Below are 26,825 nucleotides of genomic sequence, written 5' to 3' on the forward strand. Positions count from 1 at the left end.
TATATCAAGCTTTTGCCTGGGCTGGCCTTGGAGTATGATCCATCTGGCTTGTTTTTGAGATAGGGTCTCACTGACTTTTGTGGGGGCCAGCACACAATCTCCACCTACCAAGTAGCTGAGATTACAGATGTGTACCAACATGCCTGGCCTAAAATCTTTCATCTTTAATGCAGGCTTTTCGTGATCTCAGACCTAGAACATGCCAAATCAGCCCAATAATTGCTAACTAAGAAAATGTGTATTTTTGAACAGACGTTGACCTCTTGGATCGATTTTTCTCATTTTATGGAGTATTATTATATATAAACTTAGAAATTCCTAATGGCCCCTTTCTATCTTCCCTGTAGACACTCATATATTTTTTTCTTGTGGGTAGATGAAGGAAGATTCTCTGGACTTAAAATAGGAATCATCATAAACTGCTTACCTCCATCTCTGAATCTTCAAAATTGAACTATATCACCACCACCTGAATGCTGTAAGGAAAGAATTCCAAAGCAGCAGTATCCCAGATGTAGCACAAACCACTTTAGGCAATCTAAATTTTCTAGTAGCCACACTGTACAAGTAAAAAGAGCACAGGCAAAATTAATTCTAGTTTAACCCAATATATCCAAACCATTATTATTTCAATATGCCCATCAATAAACAAAGTTAACAACGACACACTTTACAGTTTTTTCTTCTAAACATTCAAAATCCAGGGGATGTTTTACATTTAATTTTTTTTTCTTTTCTGGCAGTACTAGAATTTGAACTCAGGGTCTTGCACTTGCTAAGCAAGTGGCTATACCAATTGAGCCACTCTGCCAGCCCTACATTTTGCATTTATATCACATCTTAATTCAGAAAAGTTACATGAAGCTAGTGGTTACTTCATGTAGCCATTGGACAGCGTACGCCTAAAGGCACGGGTAAGCCAAAGCCCTCCGACATTGTTTTCACTTCTTCATTTAACTATCATTCAGCTTTAAAGACTGTGTAGGTCACATGCAGGTAGAGAAGAGACCCTGCCTTGGAGGAGTGTAATTTGTTTAAATGTTTATATACTGACGAACAGTCATGTGCATTATTAGGCTATTTCCTTGTTGTACAAACATCACAGCATGTAATTATACAAACTAAGATGGCTACCATCTCTGGTGACATTATTTTATGGAGCCACGGATGTAAATGTATTCTGTCATCGGCTAAAATATCATCGTGACTCTATTTACTTTGCACTTTTCCAAGTATCAAAAGACACAATGATAGCAGACATGAGGAACAGTGTGTTGGCTTGTGGGGTGATTCCACTTACCACAGCATAGACAAGACCATAAATGGGATTGCAATGAAAAGGATAGCAGGAGATTTTTTTTTAACAACAAAAGTCAGCATCCACTAGCTGGTGGTTCTCCAGACATAGCCCAGGTTCATCTGTGCACTAATCTAAACTAGACTGTAAACTCCTGGAGGGCAGGGTCCTAGTGTCCCCTGCATGAACAAAACATTTCCTCTTCTTTTTCACCTTTGACTTCTACTGAATTGTCTCCCTTCCATTTAGTTCTCAAATACACCTTCAAGTTTGTGGAATTATATAGATAATTTGCTATCGTGTCATAAACCACAGGATTTTTGATTGATCAGGGTCCATCTGTATAATCTGGTTGAAAACTTGCTCTCTGGGATTTAATTTTTAAAAAATCTAGAAAACAGAGAATCTGACTATAGCAGGAAATAAATTAAGAAATAGAGAAAGCTTTCATTTTGGCACAAATTGTGTGTGCATTTATGTGCACATGTGTTGGTCATATTGAAAGTATGTTTGTGATAAATACATTAAACCACCTTACACTGCATTAAAATATTTCAATCTACCCAGCAAGTGGCCAAGAAACAAATTTGTATAAACTTCATACTCTTCAAATACAAAAGTAAAATACTTGGATAGTCTATTACCAGGTATTAGATAGAAGTAACTAATCTTTCTAATAAACTAAGAGACCAGTGCCAAAAAAGTTTAGGGAACTAGACCTCTCTTGGTTCACTATAAGCAGGATATTCAGGATATTGGAGGGTGATGGTGGTAATTTTTTGGCATGTACATTTTCTTTCTTTCTTTCTTTTTTTTTTTTTTTGTGGTACTGGGGCTTGAACTCAGAGCCTACACCTTGAGCCACTCTACCAGCCCAATTTTTTGTGAGAGGGTTTTTCGAGGTAGGGTCTCGTGAACTATTTGCCCAGGCTAGCTTTGAACCATGATCCTTCTGGTCTCTGCCTCCTGAGTAGCTAGGATTGTAGATGTGAGCCACCGATGTCCAGCAGCATGTACATTTTTATCACTTCTGTCTAGTCCATAGGAGACATCATGGATTGACTACTGCATTTCTTCCTGCTGAGTATAAATGTGAGTTCAGAAACTTCCTAACATGCTAGGAAGGCACTCTCAAGTGATACGAGCTGGCACACAGATTAAAACCTACTTACCATCTCTGTTATACAAACTAGGGTTTAGCACAAGATAGTCAGTGAAAGATAAAAAGGTGCCTATATTCCTTAATAAAATACCCTTTATGGTGGGTGATCTGATGGTCTTAAGATGCTTAAGAATGGCTTAGCAAAGGGGCAAAACAGAGGTTTTTATCGTAAGGCAAGGGAAGACTCAGGACCATAAATCTCCATTCACTATTGATGTGGTAAGGCACACCTGTAATTCTGGTGCTCTGTAATTCCATCACTTGGAAGGCTGAGACAGGAGGACTGAGAGTCTGAGGCCAGCCTGGGATACACAGTGAGACTGCATCTCAAAACAACAACAACAAAAAACCTTAGTGAACATTATGCAGAGTGTAAACATCTGAGACTCTGGAGTTTTCTTACCATTTTGTGCTCTAAGTTTGTGACCAGCATTTTTCATTTTCACATTACTTACTGTACTTTAAACTCCAGGAGTTTAAAATAATGATGCCTATTTTGAAAGAAGGGCTTTTTTCCTCGTTCTCTTCATTAGTGAGTTATTGATGGTGTGTGAATGTGTTCTACAAATCTACTCGTGCACCACTCTGTTCCCCGTACAGTAACCCTTCTAGGAATCATTTTCCTCTAATTTGCTTTGTTTGGACATTGTTTCTTAATTACAAAGGACATCTAAACAAAGATTAGCCCTGGTGTTGTAAAGTTCGTTTGCTACTTATTGACTTTTCAGTGTTATTAGCAAAACATTAATTTTCCTATCAATTTAGCAATTCATATAACATGACTCACTTAAGGTCATCTTTCCTAGAGTATATTGTTCTACCTTTCCCCTGATTTTAAAACAAAGAATCCATTCTACAAAGAAAACAGAACAAGGCCTTAGCAGCCATTCTTATTTATTTGAAAGGTAACAATGCCTTTTTGCAGTAATAACTCACCTACCCAGAGGTCACTTTGAGCCAGAGAGAACCCAGCTCAAAGAAAAAGACCTCTGAGAAGTTAAAATAAATGCCAGGGAGCTCATTCACCAAGCTCTGTGCTTTATACTGTCAGTCAACAACCATCTTTTGTTTTATACGTGATCCTAAGGAATCTGGTGAGCAGGGTTTTTAACCCACAAAAGACTAGAAGCAATGAATTTGAAGAAGATCAAGAGACTTCTAGGAATGGGCAAGATGTCCGACAGTGATGGATACAGTAGAAAAAGAATCAGACACAAGGACTCAATAGTGATAGCATCTGGGGGTCATTTGTGTTTGAGCCACTAACTCTGCATGGTGTAGTAATCTCCACTGCTCTGGAAATTACTTTCCTGATACATCCTGGACCTGTCAGTGTTTTTTCACTGAGGTAGGCATTTAGCTTACTTTAGGAAGCTTTTGGGTGAGGGAGGTGAATTGGTAAAATATAAAGAGAAGCTGTGGAATGCAGTGGGTCATTTACTTGCTGTGGGACCGAACACCTCTTAATTTAATTCTCTTATAGAATGGAGAAAATCGTTAAGGTGAGAATGTCCATATCTACGTGATTGCATAAAAGTGGGTTCTGGAATCCCCAAACAGCATGAAGTACAAAGTCTGAAATTATGAGTAGAGAGAAAAGGGGAGAATGGTAGGAAAGGTTGTGAAAAGGAAAAGGGAAATAGAATATAGGCTGTGAGATTTTTTTTTGGTTCGTTGTTTTTTGGTGGTACTAGGGCTTCAACTCAGGTCCTCTTGCTTGCTAGGCAGGCACTCTACTGTTTGACCTACACCTCTAGCCCTTTTTGCTTTAGTTATTCTTCAGACAGGGTCTTGTGTTTTTGCCTGGGGCCAGCCTCAGACTTTGATCCTCATACATAAACCTCCCTTGTACCTGGAATTACAGGCATGTACCACTACACACAGCTTATGAGATGATTTTTGAGGGTCGCATACTCAAGAGAGGGCAGAGGATTTTCTGGAGCCCACCTTGTGGATTGAGAGGAAAATATTTAAACGAACTGCAAATACAGTCCTGCTCTCTCTTCACCTTCAGATCACATGGAGTTCCTCACCAAACTACAAGGATGTCTGCTTGTTCACCTGTTGCTCAGCTTTCAATGAAGACTGTGTGCCTACTGCATATCAGGATCTATGCTAATTGCTGGGGATATAAAAAGGAGCAAATGTGATTGTGAAAATAATGTCAGGACTGTTTCTATGTGACCACAACCAAAATCCTAGAAAATATGGAGGCTCTCCAGTAGAACCTGGGTTGGAGTTGAGTTGGTATTAAATTGGATCAGCATTTTGTGGCAATAGAGATACTCAGAGTTGGTGCTGAGTTGAGTTTTTCTCCCAAGCATAGCAAATTCACCAAATTAATGAAGATATGGGGAAAGAGTCCTTGGTCTTAAGTGAGCGATGAGCAAGCACAAGGGTTCTCTTCCATTCATCTACTGTCACTCATTGGTGTTGGCCTCAGTCCCTGCAAAGACTTTGCAGATTGGTTTCATGCCAACATGAAAGAAAGTCCCCCTCACTAAAATGGTACAACCCCTTAATAGTGCACTGAAAAAAAAATCAGTTATATTTGCTTTGGAGGATTCATGAGACCATGTTTGAAAGACAAATTTATATATTCTAGTGACTGAAGAAGATGGCTTTATTTCTAAAACAGTGTTTACTTTAAAGATTCAATAGTATACCAAAGAAAAGGTCATTTAATTTCAGGCAGAAAGAAAGGGGATCAAAGTCCAAGTATGGAGTACCAGGTGCTGGTCACAGTTCTGTCCAAGAATAGAAAAAAAGTTTGTCTCACATTATCTTAGAATTTATTTCTTCTTTTTATGGATTTTGACTTTGAAAGTCTTAAACTTATGATTTCAAAGGCTCCAGGGGTTCTCAACTGACCACCTACTTAATTTTACTGATCAGGGAACTGAAACTCCAAAAGGTTAAATGATGCCTCCATTTGTAGCATAACAGAATTTACTGGACAAAGCCTGGGAAAAGGCACGGCTTTGTCCACCTGTGAGTCTTTCAGAAAAGACTCACAGGTGGAATAACATCTAGGACACTGTGTTTGGAATATCATATATAGATACTGAGAGTTTCATAAACAAGTCAGAGGAACTTTTATAGAAGGAGTTATCGATCAGTTATTGCCACCTTGCTTTATCTGCTGTGCCTCGATTAGCTCTTTTCTGATAAATTTCGTGGCAGTCATTATTAATATCAGTTTTAACCTTTGCCTCTCACGCTTTACCTATGCCAACACAAAATGCACAGGGCGTTCCTTAAACTCTCACAGCTTCCTTGTCTCAGCAATAGGACACATACTTGCTGTTTACCTAATAAAACTGTGTGTTTGTGTATGTGTGTGCAAAATACACATCTAAGGAAGAGATTTTACAACTCTACTTAGCAACTCAGTAAATGAGATTTGATATAACATCTTTTCCCTCTATATGATGAAAAAATGATTGGTTCTTTAATTTAAAGCATTATTTTAAAAAGAAGTTTGCAGCAACTGCAATAAATTCTGGATAAAAATGTTTCTGAGAATTCTTTTTTTTTTACTGAGCCAATCAGTCTGCCAATAAACCTCCTTCTTTATTTGAATTCAAATTGATAGTGAAATATTTTTAAGCAATGTATTTGTGGTTTCTCGCTCTCTTTTTAACTTTTTTGATCATTTAAGATCCAATACTGAACAGAATATAAGTATCTCTTTCAACAAATCTATACCATAACTTTGGAGCTAAGTTGCACTAGCTTAGAAGCAGAAGGTAAATGAAAATGTACTGAGCCAACTAAGAAATTTCTAGGTTCTTTTTTTCAGTACTGGGAATTCAACTCAGTTTTCCACCACATGAGCCTATGAAAATAGCACACTATCTGGGCTTCGATTTCTTTTCTTATAAAACTATGGGATTGGGCTAGTGGGTCTTTAATGCCCCTTCTAGTATCAAGATGTCATGTTTCCATGTACTTGACTTGCCCAAGAAACCAAGGAGTCTTGTTTAATTCCAAAACTTTAATAATTTCTACATGACAATGATTTCCAAATCTCTATGTCACCTAATTTCTCTCAAGAAAGCCAAATTAATGTGCCAAACTTCTATTTGGGATCACCACTGGGATGATGACTAAACATCTCTAACTTAGTACGGCTGAAACAGGGTTCCCAGAATTCTCAGTTAACCCATTGACTCTAAGTTAGCTTTTCCTAAGCTTTCCCAACTTAGCAGGATGTCTTCATCATTCATCTAGAAGCTTTGGGCAGAAATCAAGGGGGTATTCTTGGTCTCTCTCTTTCTCCATTAGCATCCAGACATTAGCAAGTCCTGTTAGCTCTGTCACCCAAATCTGTGCTGAATCTTATCATTCCTCTCTGAACCATGTCCCCATTTATGCCCCACCATCCTCCTGTACCACCATTAACTGCTCCCTCCTTTCTTAGCTCCAATCTTGACCTTCTGCAAACTACCTTCCACACAAAAGCAAAAGTAGTATTTAAAAATAGAAACCAGATCATATACTTTTCCTGCTCAAAACCCTTCAGGGGATTCTTAGCAAAGTTAGAATGCATCTGAACTCCTCATTCTGACTTGTGAAGCCCTAATTGATATGAACTCTCTCTGTCCACTGCCTTGTTTCTTTCACTCTCAGTCTCTCAATTCCTGTAACTGACTTTCTTTCTCTTCCTCAAACATGTCAACCTTCTCCTCTCTTGGGGCCCTTGCACTGATTCTCCCTTCTGCCCCAATTGCTCTTCCCATGATTATATAGCTGGTTCCTTCTTGTCACTCAATTATCATGTTAGAAGTCACCTTCCTCAAAGTATACTCCCTAGCTGGGTGCACTGGTCACACTTGTAATCCCAGCTACTCAGGAATATAGCAATTGGAGGCCAGCCCAGACAAATAATGAGACCCTGCCTCAACAAATATAATGTATGTGGTGGTGCACACCTGTCATCCCAGCTAGATGGGAGGTATGAATAAGAGGACTACAGTTCAGGTCAGGTTAGCCCAGGCAAAACCACAAAACCCTATTTGAAAAATAATTAAAGCAAAAAGGGTTGGGGCATAGATCAACTGGTAGAGCACTTCCCTAGCAAGCACAAGGCCCTGAGTTCAAACCCCAGTACCATCAAAAAACAAAAACAAAAACAAAGCAACCACAAAGAGTCCTCCCGAGTCATTCAATGTACTCACCAAATTACTCCCTATCATGTCATTCTGTTCTAAAGATCAGCATAGCACTCATGACTAGAAAATAGTTTTCTTGCTTTTTTTTTTCTTTCCTTTCTCCAATGAAATATAAGTCTCATTAGGACAGAGACCTTATTTTGACAGCAGTGCTGTTACCAAAAAGGATTTCCCTTACTTGTTGTATGAACATTGAATGACAGATAGGCCTTAGCCTCAAGAACCCCTGGGACCAAGGAAGTGACATGTGTCTTCTTAGACATTTCAGACATCTTTGTGATTTGGGAAAGAAGCTTCTGCCTTATAGATACACTATAAGTATTTGAATAGCTCTTAAGAATCTATCTAATAAACTTGACCTCATGACTTGATACAGCGATTACAAGCACTACAGGAAGAAATACCATATGGCTGAAAACCAAGAGAAAAAATAGGCAGTGGAGACAAACCTACAGGTATTCTTGACAAGGGAAATAACAGGTCTTTAAAATAATGATGGTTAACACATACAAGAAAATAGATAAAATGGCGGATAATTTTACCAGACTTGGACTCATAGCAAAAGAATAAAATGGAAGTTCTAGAATGGGAAAAACGTGCTATCTGTTCTGAAGAACCCATTAAATATGTCTAATAGCATATTGGACAGAGAAGAAAAGTTAGTAACAGACAGAAGTTAATCAAGAATGGTTCATTAAAGTGCAGGTAAAAGAAAAATGGGAAAAAGTAGACAAGAGGATAAAAGATGTAAGAGACAGAAACTTGGGGAGGAGAGAGTGAATGGGTGAAAAAGAAATATTTGAGGGGTAATGGCCAAGCATTTTTCAAAATGTTTCAAGAGTCTGTCTTCTATGTCTTTTCATGACATGGTTTATCTATTCAACTGACTCAAGAACATCTTAGTTGCTTCCAGATTCTGGCAATTGTGAATAAATCTGCTGTAAACATTTGTGTGCAGGTGTTTGTTTGCCTAGCTATAAGTTTTCAACTCCTTTGGGTAAATACCAAGGACCATGATCACTGGGTTGCATGATAAGAGTATGTTTAATTTTGTAAGAAATAACCAAGCTGACTCCATTTTGCATTCCCACCAGCAGTGGTGAGAGTTCCTGCTGCTTCACTTCATATCCTTACCGGTGTCTGGTGTGCTTTTGCCCTTGCTATTAGACGTGTGGTGGTTACCCATTGTTACTTTAATTTGTATTTCCCCAGTGACAACATGTTTTGTGGAACATTTTTTCATATGCCTGTTTGCCATCTGTACACTGTATGCTCTTTAGTGAGGAGTCTGGTAAGAACTTTGGCCCATTTTTTTTGTTTTGTTTTTTCTTTTATTATTCATATGTGCATACAAGGCTTGGGTCATTTTTCCCCCCTGCCCCCACCCCCTCCCTTACCACCCACTCCGCCCCCTCCTTCTCCTCCCCACCACCTCAATACCCAGCAGAAACTATTTTGCCCTTATTTCTAATTTTGTTGTAGAGAGAGTATAAGCAATAATAGGAAGGAACAAGGGTTTTTGCTAGTTGAGATAAGGATAGCTATACAGGGCATTGACTCACATTGATTTCCTGTGCATGTGTTACCTTCTAGGTTAATTCTTTTTGATCTAACCTTTTCTCTACTTCCTGGTCCCCTTTTCCTATTGGCCTCAGTTGCTTTTAAGGTATCTGCTTTAGTTTCTCTGCATTAAGGGCAACAAATGCTAGCTAATTTTTTAGGTGTCTTACTTATCCTCACCCCTTCCTTGTGTGCTCTCGCTTTTATCATGTGCTCAAAGTCCAATCCCATTGTTGTGTTTGCCCTTGATCTAATGTCCACATATGAGGGAGAACTTATGATTTTTGGTCTTTTGGGCCAGGCTAAGCTCACTCAGAATGATGTTCTCCAATTCCATCCATTTACCAGCGAATGATAGCATTTCATTCTTCTTCATGGCTGCATAAAATTCCATTGTGTATAGATACCACATTTTCTTAATCCATTCATCAGTGGTGGGGCATCTTGATTGTTTCCATAACTTGGCTATTGTGAATAGTGCCGCAATAAACATGGATGTGTAGGTGCCTCTGGAGTAACAGTCTTTTGGGTATATCCCCAAGAGTGGTATTGCTGGATCAAATGGTAGATCAATGTCTAGCTTTTTAAGTAGCCTCCAAATTTTTTTCCAGAGTGGTTGTACTAGTTTACATTCCCACCAACAGCGTAAGAGGGTTCCTTTTCCCCCGCATCCTCGTTTGGCCCATTTTTAAAGTGGATTCTTTGTTTTTCTTTTAATTGATGAGTTTTTAAAGTTCTTTGTATATTTTGGATAACAGTCTTTGATTAGCTACATGCTTTGAAAATTTTTCTCTGAATTTGTGGCTTGTCTTTTCATTCTCTTGATACTTTTTTTTTTTTTTTTTTGAGATAGGGTCTCATTATCTAGCCCAGGCTGGCCTCAAACTTGTGATTCTCCTGGCTCAGCCTCTTGAGTGTTGGGATTACAGATATGCACCACCACTCCTGGCCACCATTCTATTTTATAACAGTATATTTAAAAAGTAAATTGCAAAGCACCACACATCAGATACACTCTTATTGCCTACCACTTCTCAACATATTTTTTTGTTCATTTACTCGTTCATTCAACCATTCTTACAGATTGAGTATCTTTTATGGGCCAGCCTGGGTTGTGCTCTTAGGATATGGTCACAAACCAGAGAGATACAGATTTTGCTTTCTTGGCATTTCTTTCGATTGTTTTTTAAATTTATCTTACTTATTACTCTCATCCATTTTATGAAAATGGCCACTTTACAGATGAAGAAACTAAAATGCAGAAATATAAGTAAATTTAGCACAGTTACAAGCCTGTAACTGGGGATTCATTTGGTGTATCAGATGTCAAAGCTTATCTTCTGTCCTGAACCATCTTGTTATGTGCAATATTATCACATTTCCCTTTCATTTATCTGAGCCCTACAGGTTCTTTCAAGTTCATCTGAAATCCTTCTTTCTCTATGACATCTTCAACTCTCCTCCTCTAAAGGACCCTGCACTTCTCATCTGTACCACACACATTAGCTCCCATTTCCATATTACCCTGTTCAAAGTTTCCTTCTGTGAATTTGCCTGAACTTCCTCAAGGTCCAGACTCAAGGCCATGATGAGCACTTAACATTTTTCTTGACTTTTCTTTTTCCTTATTTTCTACCTACCACAACACTGAGCATAATTATATATTTGCTGCCTGATGAGAAACTAACTTTCACCATTTATTCTAACTTTGGTTTTAAAGTTGAACCAGGAGGGGGAAAACATTTAAGTACATCACAAGGATTTTTTAACCTGAGGGCCGTGGTGTCCTAAATTCCCCTAAAAGAGTTTCATATTTTGTATGTCTTTGAGTATGTGTTTACCTTGAATTCTCAAAGTCGTGTGAGACCCACCAGGAGGGGAGAACCAGTGAAGGCAGACCCATGGCCTCGTCATTAATGCTCCATCTCACTTTGCTTCACATGTTACTTTTTATCTGGAAAATTTGAATTTACATTTCATAAGGCATCACAGGTCATTTCCCCTTTGACACCCATCCTCAAAGCCTGGCAGAGGAAAATTGCCTTTTTTCATTTTTAGAACAACAATAACAACAACAACAAAGTTCAATCTTAATCATTCCAAGACAATTATAAGAAGTAAGACACGCACCACTACATTTCTGACAGGCTTTTACAGTCTAGTTTTATTATTTAGTTCTGAGAGAGAGAGAGAGAGGGAGAGAGAGAGAGGGAGAGAGAGAGAGAAATCTCTGTATAAGTTCTTTAGCACAAACATCTTAAAGGAAAATCAACATAGATGATATTGCAAAGACACAGTAGGAAAAGAAATGACCAGAAACCATTTTGTGCCACTGAGTAGAGGGACAAGGGGAGCAAGGGGCTTATAGAAGGTAGGATGAGAGACAGGAGACGTAGGAAGGTAGGTAAGCCCACCTCTTCTCAGCCCATGAGTTGTGTGACCATATTAGGCTCCTTAACCCACTCATCTGACAGCTGTATTCCCACTAAATTGCCAGCCACAAATGGGTGATCTTCATTCTACGTCTCAAGGCTTCTTTTGATTCCCTTGGTCCACACCTGGGTGCGAGCAGACAACAGCATGTGAGAGTGGGGCACCTGCCACCGTAAGCACCATCCTGGCACCTGTGACTTGTTTGGTTCCAGTTGTGGGTCCAGCTGTAAGTCTGGTTTCAAGTCTTGATCCCTCCCAGTCTACCTTGTCCACTACAGCTATTGACTGCATCCTGCTAGGTACTAAGCTACAAAATATGCCTTGATGAAGAGTAGATCCTTAGAACTTTCTTCTCTAAGATCTGGACTTGGACTTGTCCTACACGAGAGAACTAGAGAAGTTCTAAGCTATAAAGATGGGAGTAGAGATGATAGGGGCAAATACGCCTCTCCTGAGAATGGAAAGAAGGTTGTAGGAAAAAAGAAAAAGAGTACTAATCCTAGCTTAATCCTTCTCATTTACTTATCTGCTGGTGATTCTCAGGCCCAGATAAGTCTTGGGTTCGTTGTCATGTATCTGGTGTGGGAGACCGAACTGTGAAGGTTACAATAGCCAGCAGCCCAAGACAGGTTGCATCCTAGGAGAAGTCATGTTCACATTTCAAAAACGATGTGGCTGGGCATAGAGGGTAGAGCTATGCCCACATGGTTGGGACCACTGTCTCAGCCTAGCAGCTTCAGGGTGTCCTGAGGTCCTTCAGCCATTCAGGCAGGTGTGACAGACATACTGCCCTGCTAAACATGAAGGAAGGCAGACTTCTTCAGCTGGGCCAGGAGTCCTGGGCTACTTTGGCTTCCTCCACCTTTTCACAAAGCCTACTGAAAACACCTGTTTGCAAGAGTGTTTTGTCACAGTTGTGCTATAGGAAATCTGATTTGGCTTTAAAGAGCACCATTCTTCAAGGCCAATGGCACTTTTCCAAACACTGACTTAACATTGTGTTGGTACAGCCTTAGCATCCCTGAGAGAGTCCATACCATGGCACTTTGTTTTCATTGCTCCCATGTGAGGGCCATGGGCCTCTTGGATATGGCAGAAGTCCCCGTGTCCCCTTCCACTTCATTGCTAATAACTCTTCATTCCTTGGCAGCAGCACTTTCTCAGATCCAACTTAAAAAAAAAAGCAAAAAAACTTAAATTATGAAAAAAATACAGCTATTATAAAAATTTAAACAGAAAAATGACCTTACTAAAATTACTAAGGACTTATGAAGGTACAAAAAAAATACAATTACTCATACTTTGTGCTTATGCTATGGAGGGATATAAAGAAGTTAAGAAAAACACCCTGTTTTTAAAGAGGTAATATTTAGTACTCCTGTTTGAACCACACACAAACACATGTAGACTACAAAGAAGTATCTGGTATGTTACATGAACTGAAAAAGCAGTAAACACTTTAGCAATGTTTTTCTAAGATTGACCTGTGATCCCATCAATCGTAGAATCACTGAGAGGTTTAGCAAAAATATTTATTCCCAGACCCAATCCCAGACTGACTGAATTAAAAATTTCTGGAAGTGAGCTCTTGGAAAGTGTATGATTTAAAAAAGCCCCAGATGAACCTTTGCACAATAAAGTTGAGAACCAGAGCCTTGACGTTCAGAAGAGAGGAAGTGCTTCCCACAGAGATCATCTGAACAAGCATCTCTATGGTGATGAGATTCAAGGCATTCCCTGGAAGATGCTCCCAAAACACCATGTGGTACCCATTGTAGACTGTCACACTGTAGCACAGATTCCTCTTGTCTGTCTTTCCCAGTGGTGGATTAAGTGCTTAGAGAGAGAGTTCAGTTGAATCATCATGCATAACCTAAATAAGCAGGTTTGAGGAATTTTTTAAATAGGATATAGAGGTCCAGGAGGAGAAGTGTCTTAGACAAAATGTCAGAGACTGGAAAGTGAAAGTCTATGTGAAGTGTGGCAGAGGAGAATGGTTCATTTAGGTGAGTACGTGGAGACAAATTGAGCACAAAGGTGTGTGATTAAGGGGTCTTGGAGCACTTGGAGAGGGACATGAACTGTTTTGTAGATTCTGTGGATGATGGGGAGTCAACAAAAATTGGGGGCTTAGAAGTGGTAGAGTCAAAATGGTATTTTGGGGCTGGCTCTATGGCCATGGGCAGCCTCCCTGGGAGGAAGAAGTGAGTGGAGGCAGGCAGCCACACGCAAACCCTCGAGGTGGCAAGGGATTGGCTAGGTCACTGTTAGAGGCAAGATTTGCTGAGACCCCATAACTGTATTTTCTCTCAAGCTGTAGAACATCCGGGTTCCTGACCCCCTAAGAGTCTTTGTTCTTTTGCTGGCTCCCATCTGCATAGACCTCCCAGGTCTACAGGGCTCAGCTGGCATGAGGATAACTGGGAAGCCATGTGGGGACACACTTGGGACAGAGTTGAGAAATGAAGGGGGTTTTGCTGAGGCGAAGGCCCTGGGGATGGAGAGGAGGGGCCAGGATTAAGAATAATTTCTGAGGCAGAATCTATAGAATTTGGTGACTGAATATGGAATTTTGAGCAGGAGGGAGGGGTATGTTAAGAATAATTAGGAGGTTTCTGGGCAATGAATATAGGAGTACAGGAAGTGAGATGATAAATAATTCAGATGGGAGCCTAGTGAATTTGAATTTGAGGTGACAGTGAAATATCCCTGTGGTGGTGGGCCGGGGGAGTGGTCCAGGAACTTGTTGGAGAGAGGGGTTTGGAATTCAGGGGGTACATGGGTGTGGGTTATGGATCCCTGTGGTCGCTGGATGCCATGAAAATGGATATAGTCTCTGACAGGCAGCATGTGTAATGAAAAGAAAGAAGAGTCAATGATAGAACAGGCCACTAGGAGGTGGGTGGGGGAGGAGGAGCCAGAGAGGGATGGGGAAGACTGGCCAGAAAAGTAGAAGAGAACCCAGAAGAAGGTTGGAGTTTATTGGAGGCAGTTTCAAGACAATTGAAAGTAGCAATATGACAGCCCAGGGGTAGAAGACGCCATAGGGGTTCATGACTGTATGAGTGACTGTGATTTCAGTGGAAACCAGCTTGATAAAGATGAGGGAGGACAGACAAGAGGTGAAGACCAGGGGACCCAATCTTTGCATTACTGTGCAGGGATGCCCACTCTTCTCCCTGAGCAACAGGGTCTCCAATGAAACGGAAGGAATTCAAAATGAAAGGCATAGAGCCTTTCTTCCTAACCTCTGCTCCAATTCACTTCCATCCACTCTGCTTTCATTCAGAGACTGGGCATTGGCTCCTGAGCTTATTTGCATGGCTGCTAACAGTAGCATAATTGAAAGGATTAATGATATCTTTGTCTCCTTGTTTTGTAAGAAATTATTCCATTTCCATGTTTAACTTGTTAGGAGAAAAACCTACATTCCTGGTTTTTGTCAATGGAAGTTTGTGTTTTCTCAATCATTTAAGAAATCAGTTCTTTGCTTTTTGAAACAAGATGATCCATTTCACAATGAAAGTTTCTCGTTGCAAAGTTCAATGTCATCAAGAAGAGTCAATGGGTGAATTATAAGTATTCACCATGGTGGGATTTTTACATGACAAAAAGAGGAGGCTGAATACAGATAAAACTGAGTATTCAAACTGTTTCTTCTCTATTAAAAACATTAGCAAAAATGATGCTTTCTCTGTAACTGTGGAGGTCTTTTGATTTTTAGTTGTTTCTTTCTTTTGGTCAAATCTCTAGTATATTACATTCTTCAGTGTCACAGAGAAAAAGTGTATCCTGCTGGTGGTACCAGGAACAAGTATATAACACATGCATTTGACCCATGCAGAAAGGTACATTACCTAAAATTTGCTTACCTTTCTGGTTGATTGGCTTAGCACCAGTAGTCAAGGTAAATTAGTTAAAGCTTATTCCATGGTCGTAAGCAACTTTTACTGAAGTATGTACTGTTATGACAACAGGAGTCTAGTGAAAGCTACTGCTAGAAAAACAATGACTGCTTGGTACAACTGGTATCCAAGATGGAGGTGAGGGGGCAAGGCTCTTGCATCTATCAACAGAAGCTGAGTCTGGTTGACCTAGCAGGAAGGTATTTCTTTATAGGATGGAGGGTGGCTTAGAAGAATCCACAGGATATTTGGGTGTCTGGCTCCAAGGTGATACAGCCAGATCAAAGCCCAAAGTTGTGGTGCTAGATGGTGGTCCTGCTGTGCACACCAATGATGCTTCACTCAACTGTAGAATTTCTGTCACACCTCTGGCTTCTGGATTGAATACCATCTCCCTCTTTCCTATAACGGGTGCTGGGGAGACCTAGGTTATGCACTTCCTCCAACTTCAAGAGAGGTGGGATGGTGGCCTCTGGCATTTCCAGTCTTTAGTGGGAAGTGGCTTTACCTCCCGAGGTTGGGGATTCCCCAGGTAAGGAAGAGGGTCACATTCTGGGCAACCAAAAAGAGGAACAAATGTCATTCTCACACTTGACCCTGAGACTGTGCCTTAACCTTCTTAATGGGCCAGACCTAGTACAATGCTCTGTAGGTTGTAGGTGCTAACCAGACTTTTGATCACAAATGCTCTGCCAACATGCATGCAAGGAGTCACACCTCAGAAGCTACTGATCACCTAGACAGTTGATCAACTTAGGACACACAGAGTCTTTGCTTTTTTAAGCTGTGACTCTTTTGCTGAACCCGTGTTATATGACTATATTATGTTCACAGCCTTTGATGAGAATCAATGTCAAGGTTCTTAACAAAACTCATCATTCTCTCCATGGTAGTCTCCTTCTGACAAAAATATGGAAATCAAAGCATTTAAACCCTCTGGTCTCTACTGAGTTAGAAAGAGGAAAGATACCCTCAGCATTTTCAGATGAACATCTCAAGAACTGTACTCAGAACGGCAAGTGGTATAATCTAAGGTGTTATTTGACAGGATTGCTCTTCCTTGTCACTATTCACCAGAAGGGAAATCTGGGAGCTGAATGACTGGCAAGCTATCCATTTTCTGTGAAATAAGGAAAGCACTAGGGGCCTAAATGGTAAGGTTATCAAATATCTTACATCCAGACAGCTACCTTCAAATGACTTCTACCCAGGCAATGGTTTTCTCCCAATGGTAATGTTTGCTATTTTGACGTACAATACGGTACCGAAGACACTGGAAACTCAATGAATTTTTCTTGGTGGTGATAACAGCTACAGATAACATAAATTGCCTCTTATTTTGGCAACAAAAGGCTTGGCATTCATTATTATTTTTTGGGTGCTATAGAGGTATTTTAATATTGTACCTAAAAATATGGGTGAAGTATTAGACTTACTTGCTAGCCATTATCAATTTTAATGGATTTGAATAAGATTATTATTACCAAACAGAACAGAGTTCTTGTATTTCATCCATCCAACTTCCTGTAATGTTAATGTGTCAAATAATCATGACACATTAATCCAAACTAAGAAATTAACATTGGTACAAATGGTTAACAAAACTGCACACCTCATTCAGATTTCCCACCATTGTAAATGAGAGCTGTCACCACCAGTTTGAGCTATAGGGTCCAACGCTTCTGTAGCAAAATTGTATTAATTCAGACTTACTGGGGTTAGATACAAAGACAGCTCAGAATGACCACAACATTTAGCTACTCTATATACCAAATACTTTACATGAATGATCTGATTTCATCCTTTCCTGAAATTGGGCTGCAGGGGGAGGGGAAGAACACAGTGGATACTATCCTGTCCACCTTATAGATGAGATAGTGGGCCTTGGGGTACAAAGCAACATTTGCAAGACAGCTGGGCTGGAAAGTGGTAAAGCCAGGATATGAACTAAGGTCTTCCTGATTCCAAAGCCCATGACTTCAGACAGACTGAAGACATTTATCACAGGTGTGAGCCAGATACCGCCTCTCTCCATTAGCAGACTTGCCCAGGGCCTACCCTCCAAAGACCATCTGGGTCAATCATGGCAGATGACCCCAAGGTGGGACATTGTCATATAACAACGATATGACTCTCAATGAAATTGGTTTTCTGTGCTGTGTGGAATCAGTTTCACCCTGGACCCCAACCAACTCCACATGTTAGTGCCAGAAGCTCTTCCCATGTCCACTTCCTCCTGGGTGAGAGTGGGAGGAGCACTGTGCAAACATCCCCACTGCCTTTGGCTTTTCTTTCCTAAGTGTTTTAAGGCTTAATTAATGTGTGTAAAGTGATCTGAAGCAGAGAATAAAAGGAGCTAGGGACCCACAGAATGCTGACGATTACCTGAGGCTAGACAGCTGAAAAGGGGAGACAGAGGGGGGTCTGAGAGGCTGGGAGAGGGCTCAGCTCAGCAGCCAGCTGGCTGGCCTCAAGCCAGCTCGGACTGTTTTTGGCAGCATTCTGCCCCACGCTTTCCTCTCAAGGCCTACATTGCAGCTCTGCTCAGGATAAATAATTCCTTAAGGGTTTGAGCTGGAGCTGAGGAACTGGTCTGAGGACACAAGCTGTGGCCAGTTCCATGAGTGACCTTACAGAGGCATCTCATGAGGAGATGTCAACCATCTTCCACTATTGCCAAAACAGGGTGACTACAAATTCCTGGATTTGGTCAAGGAAGGGATATACAGGATAAATATTAAAGATGTGAATGAATCAAAGTGAGTTTTGTTCTTTCTTCTTTTTTTGACAAGGGTGGATGCATAGTAGTGGTTTAGTACTGTCACCTGGGGGAAGCAAAGGAATTCCTCATAAAATGGGTGAATATAAGCATGGTTCTGGCTGCAGCATGCAGTCCCTCCTCCCCCAAATGTATGTTAGTAAAAGGGTGAGACTATCAGTTTCATGGGGGAATTTTAAGACCTGTGATTGGGCAGCACTTAATTGCAATTCAAAGAATACAAGAAAGTAAGCAGAAAATCTTTCTTTAGGTCTAACCGAATACTACCCATACCTAAAAAGTTTGAGAACATGAGGGGGTCCTCTCCAGCACAGAGGGAATTGTGTGCATCTCTGTGTATCTAGACAGTGGCTATATATACAGCCAGCTCCAAACTGTTTATGATAATGGAGGGCGAAAGTTTGTTTGGATAACCCAAAGTTTATATTAGGTTTTCATCATGTTCTAACATCCTGCTTAGGCTAATAGTTGGGTTGTCATCCAATCTCCTGAGTCCACAAACCAAGCAGCACCTTGTGGCATGGTGACCAGGAAGGAAGAAGGCTCACTTTCCCTGGTTTGTTAGAAAATTCCAGAAGACTCTAATTGGCCTGGAAAGAGGTCAAGTACCCACCCCGTGGGCCATTTCTGTGGCCACACTGTAAAATGCCTGCTCTCTCAAAGTCAGGACCAGCAAGTGGTAAGGGCAAAGGAAGAAGGAAAAATAGACCAAGGGGAAGGAGAGAAGGGGACATTGGAGCAAAGACTTAAGGGAGATAAAGAGGCTTGCCATGTGGAAGTTATGATCAAATTCAAAGCCAATGAAAAGAAATGGTCTCTAAATTGAAGAGCCCACCCACAGAATGGGAGAAAATCTTTGCCAGCTATACATCAGACAAAGGACTGATAACCAGCATATACAGGGAGCTCAAAAAACTAAACTCCCCCCAAATCAATGAACCAGTAAAGAAGTGGGCAACTGAACTAAACAGAACTTTTTCAAAGGAAGAAGTCTAAATGGCCAAAAAACACATGAAAAAATGTTCACCATTCCTGGCCATAAGGGAAGTGCAAATCAAAACCACACTAAGATTCCACCTCACCCCTGTTAGAATAGCTGTCATCAAGAACACCACCACCAACAAATGTTGGCAAGGATGTGGGGAAAAAGAAACTCTCATACACTGCTGGTGGGAATGTAAGTTAGGACAACCACTGTGGAAAACAATATGGAAGCTTCTTAAAAACTAAACATAGATCTGCCATATGATCCAGCAATCCCACTCCTAGGGATAAACCTGAAGGAATGTGACTTGGATTACTATAAAGGCACCTGTACACCCATGTTTATTGCAGCAAGCTATGGAAACAGCCAAGGTGCCCAAGTACCGACAAGTGGATTAAGAAAATGTGGTATTTATACACAATGGAGTTTTACTCAGCCACAAAGAAGAATGGAATTTTGTCATTCACAGGAAAGTGATTGGAACTGGAGAACATCATCTTAAGCAAAGTTAGTGAGTGCAGAATGCCAAAATTGCATGTTCTCCCTCATATGTGTCTATAGACCTGAAACAAATGCAGTAATATTATTGGTCATGGGTCACACACAAATGGTCCTGGGCCACTTGTCTTCCGAGCCATTGTCAAATTCATTCTTTGCTCTGTATTGCCCCTTGTAGCCTGAGTGTCACAACCTCCTGGGTCCACTGGGTGCAGCCAAGGAGGGGCTCTGGAGGGAGAGTGAGTGAGAGTGGCAAGAGCAACAGCCCTGAGGTTTTCTTCATGTTCATCTTGCCTCTGAAGTCATCACTAGCCAGAGTGTGTCTGGCTGAGTCTTCTACTGGGTGACCCCAGTCCCCGGGCTCAGGTAACACTGCCACCTCCTTTGAACTCTCCAGCTTGGGGACGTGTATTGGCTTTCCGCTGGGATTAGTCACTGTGCAACTTCACTGTGATATATACAAGAATGGGGAAAAGAAAGTTCCCACTGAAGGGGACATTGAAGGCATGGCAAAAGCATGAAAGGACAAAAAAGTGAGACAGGTCCAGGTCATGGTTTCACATGAGGCAGCGTGTGAATCCTGCTGGGGGTGCAGGCAGGGGCCTCAACCCACTGGGCCTTTTAAAAAAATTTTTATTTTATCATTTTTATAATTACTTACATGTGTATACATTATTTGGGACACACACACACACACACTCTTCCAGGCAGAACCTGTTCAGCCCTCTTGTTCTCCAATTTTGTTGTATAAAAATTTTGTTGTATAAGATAAAAAGAAAAACATACTGTTTTTGCTAGTTTGAGAGGAAGATAGCTATACAGGGAGATTCCTCATGTTGCTTCCATGCATACGTGTATTATAAAGTAATCCAAATTGGTTCACGTCTACCAGACCTTTTCACTACTTCCTAGTGAAACTTAAACTTCTGCCAGTTTAAGATTGCTATATTCTCTCTTATTCTGTGAGCACATCAACCACATTCAAGTTTTAGGTTTCCTTCCCTTTCCCTATTCCTCCCGTGCATGTTCTCCCCTGCATTGAAAAAGTTGTGTGATTTAACAGCAGCTCCCACCACTGCACTGTAATTGTTTGTTGCCCACAGAACAAGAAGTGCTTCGCAGACATTGCTTTCTATCCAGAGCCTAGAGCAGTACCTTGCTCCATGTTTGATGTCTTCACAGTTGGATGAAGGAAAGAAAGAGCGAGTCAACAAATGGCAGGTTTCTGCTGGCCAGTCCCCTTGTTGTGCTAGAGCTCTGGGGATTTGCTTACCAACAGTGTCTCTTTTCAGTATCTCATCACCTCCTTTTGGTGCTAAGATTACTTTGAGCCTAGAGTTTGCAACATTTGAAGGCCACAGGGATGGTGTAACTATACAGTAATTAGAGCAGTTTTCAACAAAGGGATCAAATGAATTCATCAAGTAAGTTTTGCATGAATCCTTCCAAGTAGTTCCCCAGGAAGGCTGTACGCATCTTCCCAAGCCCTTGTCTTGACTAGCACCTTCCTCTAGACAGAACAAGAATGAGTCACTTTGGAGAGGAAAATGTCCCTATCTTTTTCAGTTCAGTGTCACCCTGGTATTCAGGCAGGTTGGGAAACAACATCAAAGAAGTTACACTTCATTTTGACAGAGGAGGAGGAAGTGGTTTGCCACAAACAGAATGGCTAGTGGCTTTCCCATGGAGGACAGGAGGGTTGAGAGGTGACTCCCTGAAGGCCCATCAGACTCCAAGGTGTCACCAGATCTGGTCAAGGACACCCCAAATTTCATTAATAGGGAGGCCTTTCAGTGCAGAGTTTAGATAACCAATTTCCATGGAGAAAATACCACCCCTCAGTGTGAAAGTGGAATCAATTCTTGGTCTTTGGTAGAGGGCAAAAAGGTTCACATGGGGGATGGTAGCACTGCTTGGCCTTGGAGTTTGACGTTTTCTGTCTATCAGGATGGCCTGGGTAGCCTCAGGACAGAAATCTGACCTGCTTGAATCCTACCAGCCATCTTTCTCATTTAGTGGAGACTAAAATAATTTTAAGTAGCCTCATTTGTCCACACTGAAAATCGCTGCTCTGCTACAGATAAGCAAGAATGATTAAAAAAAGCTACCTGCAGTTGTTTGGTCACCTCATTTCCCTCAATTCTGACAGAGACATAATTGGGAGGCCAAGAGATGTAATGGAGACTGAGGCTGGGATTCCAGCTGCTCTGCTCACTACCTGGGTAATTGGGGACAAGTCACCTCACCTTTTGGGACCTCCATCTTTTCATTTGAAAATTGGGGGTTATATCTTTTCTCTCAGAGATAAGCTAAAGAGCACATGAGCTATGTATTCAAGTACTCTGAAGATCAACAAGTGTAACATATTACAACATAAGACAACAGAAACGTGCCTTGATGTATAATTAATACTAAAAATCTTCTATTACATTTATCTAGCTATAATTGGAAAGGGTGAGGACAAGAGTACTTTTCAAAGGGACTTTTTCTGCTTCAAAAATAGAACTCAGAAAGCACACATTTGGCCAGTGCCAGTGACTCTGCCTGTATTCCTAGCTACTCAGGAGGCAGACATCAGGAGGATCACAGTTCAAAGCCAGCCCAGGCAAATAGTTTGCAAGATCCTATCTCAAAAAACCCTATGCCAAAAAATTGGGCTGGTGGAGTGGCTCAGGGTGAAGGCCCTGAGTTCAAACCGCAGCAAAGAAAAAAAAAACAAAGCACACATTTAATTTTCTTTTTTGGTGGAAATACAGCACCATTCTCTCAGCAGTTTTACAGATCGGTGACCTTCAAACCTGGTGATATCAAAGACTGAAAGAAAACTGGCCATCTCCAAGGCTTTCAAACAGGCTTTCCAAAGTAAAGCACTATTATTTTGAATTGAGGGCTAATAGAATTGTCTTCTTAAATGAGCACTTGCAAGATTAAAACTTGCTTTCCAGGTGGGCTGCAGTAAATGAATGAGTCAAAAGGTTTGCCAAGCGCCCTTTTGGGGACAAAACCAGGGTTCTCTGACATGAGTCAGACACCTTTTCTCCTGTTGTGAAAGAGAAACCTAGAATTTACAGTCTTCCTAATTGTACGGGAGCTGATTTGTGTATCAATCTACGATCATAATTTACTTTCAGTTTACGGAATTTGTGAATTTTCGCGTTTGTTTTAATTTGTAATTAAGTTTTTCTCTATGAGGCACACCATATGCCACCATTAATTCTCTCTGGTTGATTTCTTAGAAGATACATGAGCGCATATTTTGATGTAATTTTGGAGGTCTTTTGAAAATCAAATGACTACGTGCTTTAGCCATATGGGGCTTTGTTATTTAAAATAGCATATTACAAAGTAAGAGAAAGAAGAGTGCAGAAGGGGGAAATACTGGAAAACTGGTTTCAAACATGCAAAATTTCAACTTTTTGGTTTTTGGCGTTATATTTCTGAACCCTGCCTTTATCGATCCTCTAATGCCTCTTACCTTCTGTGCACTCACCAGGGCACAGCTTTGCGCCCCAGCACCCCCTTGGCCCTATGCATTGCTTTTGGGGCCGCAGATACTGACATCTGGCCTCCGCGAGCTCACTTGTAGCAGGGGCTGTCTCTTAACATTTTCTCCCAGGACTTGCACTAAGCTCGGATTCCTGTGCACTGCCCCCACCTCCAGGTGGTGGGTTTGGAAAGTGGGGTTTCCTTTGTGGGGGGAAGGGGAACGGCTCCCTTGCAGCCTGCGGCACGTGCGGGGTGCAGCCCGGGCCGCGGGGCTGGCGGGCGCACGGGCGGCGGCGGCGCGCGCTAGGACCCAGCAGGGCTCCGGGCCCGGGTGGGAGCCGCGCCGCCGACCCCGGGCGGGCGCCGGGGCTGGAGCCGGGGTTCCGGCCGCGCGATCGGTGCAGCTCGGCCCGGGGACGGCGCGACCCGGCGGCGGGGCCACTGCGAGTGCAGCCGCGCCCCCCGCCCCCCCATGCGGCCGCGAGGAGCACCCGGGGCGCAGGCGATCGAAGGTAACGAAAACGGGGCGCCCTTCCTGCCTCCCGGGCTGTGCCTGGGGTTCAGCATTGTCGTGGGGAGCCCTCGCTGCTCAGCCTGCTGCATTGGGGGGCACCCTGTGATTTTTTTTTTTTTTAAAGGTATCCGCTTCCCCATATTTCCACCTGGTTTCAGATTGATTTATAGCCTGCAAAAGCCCCAAAGGGGGAAAAGATCCAGGGATGGCAAGTTGTTTTATTTTCATTACTTTTGTCTCAAAAGTGAGTTCATTAAAAAGAAAAGTTTCTCTAGAATGTGTAGATAGCCTGGTTTAAAAAAAAATTAAAATATGGCAGACAATAGATATTTATAAATTTACCAAGGAATTGCTGGGATCCTGTTAATTATTTCTAGGGACACCCACTTCGGTGGGGTCCCCAGGCGTTAGTTTTATTTTCTAGGAACTAACGTGTTAAATGTGGAGTTTGGTTGGGGCAGAGTTTATACAGCATTGCTGTCGCAACTGCTTTGCTATCAGTTATATACAATGTCAAATCTGTGGGCAGTTTCAACCTTTTTTTTTTTTTTTGCAAATTCTGTAACTGCTTACCCTGGTATGACATGGACAGATGAGAGTTTCTGGTGAGGGAAGGAAGAATATTGCTCCTTTTTTTTTGGAGAAATATTGTTTTGAGGAGAAAACCAGGATTACCAGCTGAGCAGACTGAAGAGACTATTTTTCATGTTTTGTTTATGCTCTGGGAATGACATTTGGGAAAGGGAAAAAGAGTCTTTCTCCAGAGCTTTTAATCGTGGGGTGGTTAATTTATTTCATTTATTAGTTTCCATTGGTTGGGTTCGGGGAGCCCTCTGTCACAAGCTGTGTAAGGGACCCATGATTGCAAATGCAAAATGTGCCTCATCCCAAAGGACTGGTCTGGTTGAAGCTCCCTTGTGGGGCTGTCGTAGGCAGGCTGTGACCCGCTCATTGAGGAAAAAGGGAATCGCTTTCCCCAGCTAAGGAAGACATCCTGTTATATTCCTTTTGTTCCCTGTTTTTCATTGATCGCCAGCTCTGCCTTAGAGAGGAGAGCAGCTAGGGTGCCAGCTCTGAAGACTGCACAAATGTCTGTCTGGAGCCCACTCTAACTCTCACACTGATTGGTCAGTTCGATTGAGACTTAGGAAAACAGTCACCCAAACCTTCTTTTAAAACCATGCCATAATTTCAGATTAGCCTTCTTGTGCGCGGGTTTCTGCAAGATTGCTTTTTAATCAGAGTGCCTTTTGCTCTAGATGCCTTCATGTTTAATTTTTTTAGGGGGTTGTTGTTTCTTTCCAGATAAAGTAGGCCATTTTGGTGACAAATTTCTTTGCAGATGTCAGCTACTAGCTTACACTGATAGACGGATCACTTTACAATGCATTCTCAATGGTTTCTGCTCCTAAGTTGTAGAATGCAAAGTTGTTCAACTTAGAATGATTTTTTTCCTAATCGTTGTTTCTTTTGAGTATTTAAATAGCAACATCAGCGGATGGATGCTTAACTGTATCATTACTTTGATAATTTAAGCGCCTTGTGCCTTAGTGTGCTTCACACACTAAATTTAAGTCTTGTGACAATGAAAGGAAAAGACAATAAAATTGAGCAAACAATCAAAATCAGCTTGCACACTGTTATAAGAAAGTGTGGCATCTGTTTAGAGTGGAATGCATTTCTCATCCAAGAAAAAGGGCAGTTCTTACCCTCTAAAACTATGAATTAGTAAACGTTGTGAAATGTGTTATTTATAAGACAAAAATGTAAGGCCAGTGGTGGACATCTTCAGTTGAGCCTTAAAACGCCCCATTAAAGAGGCACTGGTCCCAGAAGTTGTTAAATGTATAAACACTTTTCTGATTGGTTTAAAAATTTAGACACAGGAAGTGGATGGTATCTAATAACTGAGGAGTGGAGACATGGTTGTCATGGAAACTGAGAAGAGTAACCCCACCCTCCCCATCATGCATACATACCCTACCATGACACCACTTAAAAAAAAAAAACCAGCCCTGCGTGTAGATGCCTGGAGAACCGTGCTGGCTTCTGTAAGCTTTTCCCACAGCATCTGTTGAAACCTGAGACTGTGCCTGTCAAAGCAAGGTCATTTTACAACAACAACCAAAAATGCAGTCTCCTGGATTTCATAACTGTATTTTTATTGAAAATAGTTCAGGAAAAAAGCCTGAAAGCCAGAATGAGCACTCCTGCTTACTTAGCATTTTGCTACCTCTGAGTTGTGCAAGGGGGAGGCTGAGAAGAATGTATTTGAGCACTCAAATATGGAATCAAACTGATTCGTACTGTCTACTGTTAGCACAAAACTCTTTTAGAGCTGTAAAAACTAGGATGTTACTGGTGGATGAGCAGTGATCCAGGGAGGCTAGAATGAAGCATTTCTGTTTGCAAGAGGGTTCAAAGTTGAGTGGAAGTAACTGAACTTAAAGAACCATGGTATTTTGGACCCTTGCTCTAAGGTTGCACATGCAGGGGAAAAACTAAGACTGTCTGCTGCTTTGGGAGGCAGAAGGCAGGGAGTTTGTGGGAGCTGAGCAGGCAAAGGAAAAACTCCTAAGTGGAGATAAAAACAGTTTCCAGACTGCAAATACTTTCCTCTTTTGGGGATGGCGAACGGTGCTTTCGTTTTTAGGATATTTTGGAGGTTCTCAAAACCAAAGTGGCAAATATTTCCACTGTCTTCGTCCTGGTCATGGCCAAGAGTGTGAAGGAAGGAGAAAAGTTTGGCACCTCCCCCCACCACCCACTCATTTTGCTAAGTGAAAAATAGCCAGGTGAGCCTCCTCTACATTTTGACTTTGAAGCTCTTTGTTAAACCTTGTCAATATAAAGCCAATACATTTGTTATAGTTTTCTAATCCTTTGACATTGAATTTTTAAGTTATTTTTAAAATAGATTTTTTATTAGGATATATTCATTATATGTGGGGATATTCATAGTGACAATTCCAGTTAGGCTTATATTGTACATTAGTTACACTGCCCCCCTCAGCCCCCTCCCTGCAGTAATG

The 26,825-nt window shown here is 41.4% G+C and overlaps 1 protein-coding gene across 3 annotated transcripts in view; it reads left to right on the forward strand.

The window, feature by feature from the left end:
- The first annotated feature begins 23,650 nt into the window (after nucleotides 1-23,650).
- Nucleotides 23,651-26,825, forward strand: part of Foxn3 (forkhead box N3) — a 373,081-nt gene continuing 369,906 nt past the window's right edge. For 2 of the 3 annotated variants that reach the window (XM_074067353.1, XM_020158930.2), the window contains exon 1: nucleotides 23,651-23,791. The gene's annotated coding sequence lies outside the window, so the exon portion shown is untranslated. Of the gene's footprint in view, nucleotides 23,792-23,876; nucleotides 26,589-26,825 lie in introns of those variants that run through there. The other variant, XM_074067352.1, reaches the window with a different exon arrangement.

This window comes from Castor canadensis, chromosome 3 (assembly GCF_047511655.1).
Source record: "Castor canadensis chromosome 3, mCasCan1.hap1v2, whole genome shotgun sequence".
Lineage (NCBI taxonomy): Eukaryota > Metazoa > Chordata > Mammalia > Rodentia > Castoridae > Castor > Castor canadensis.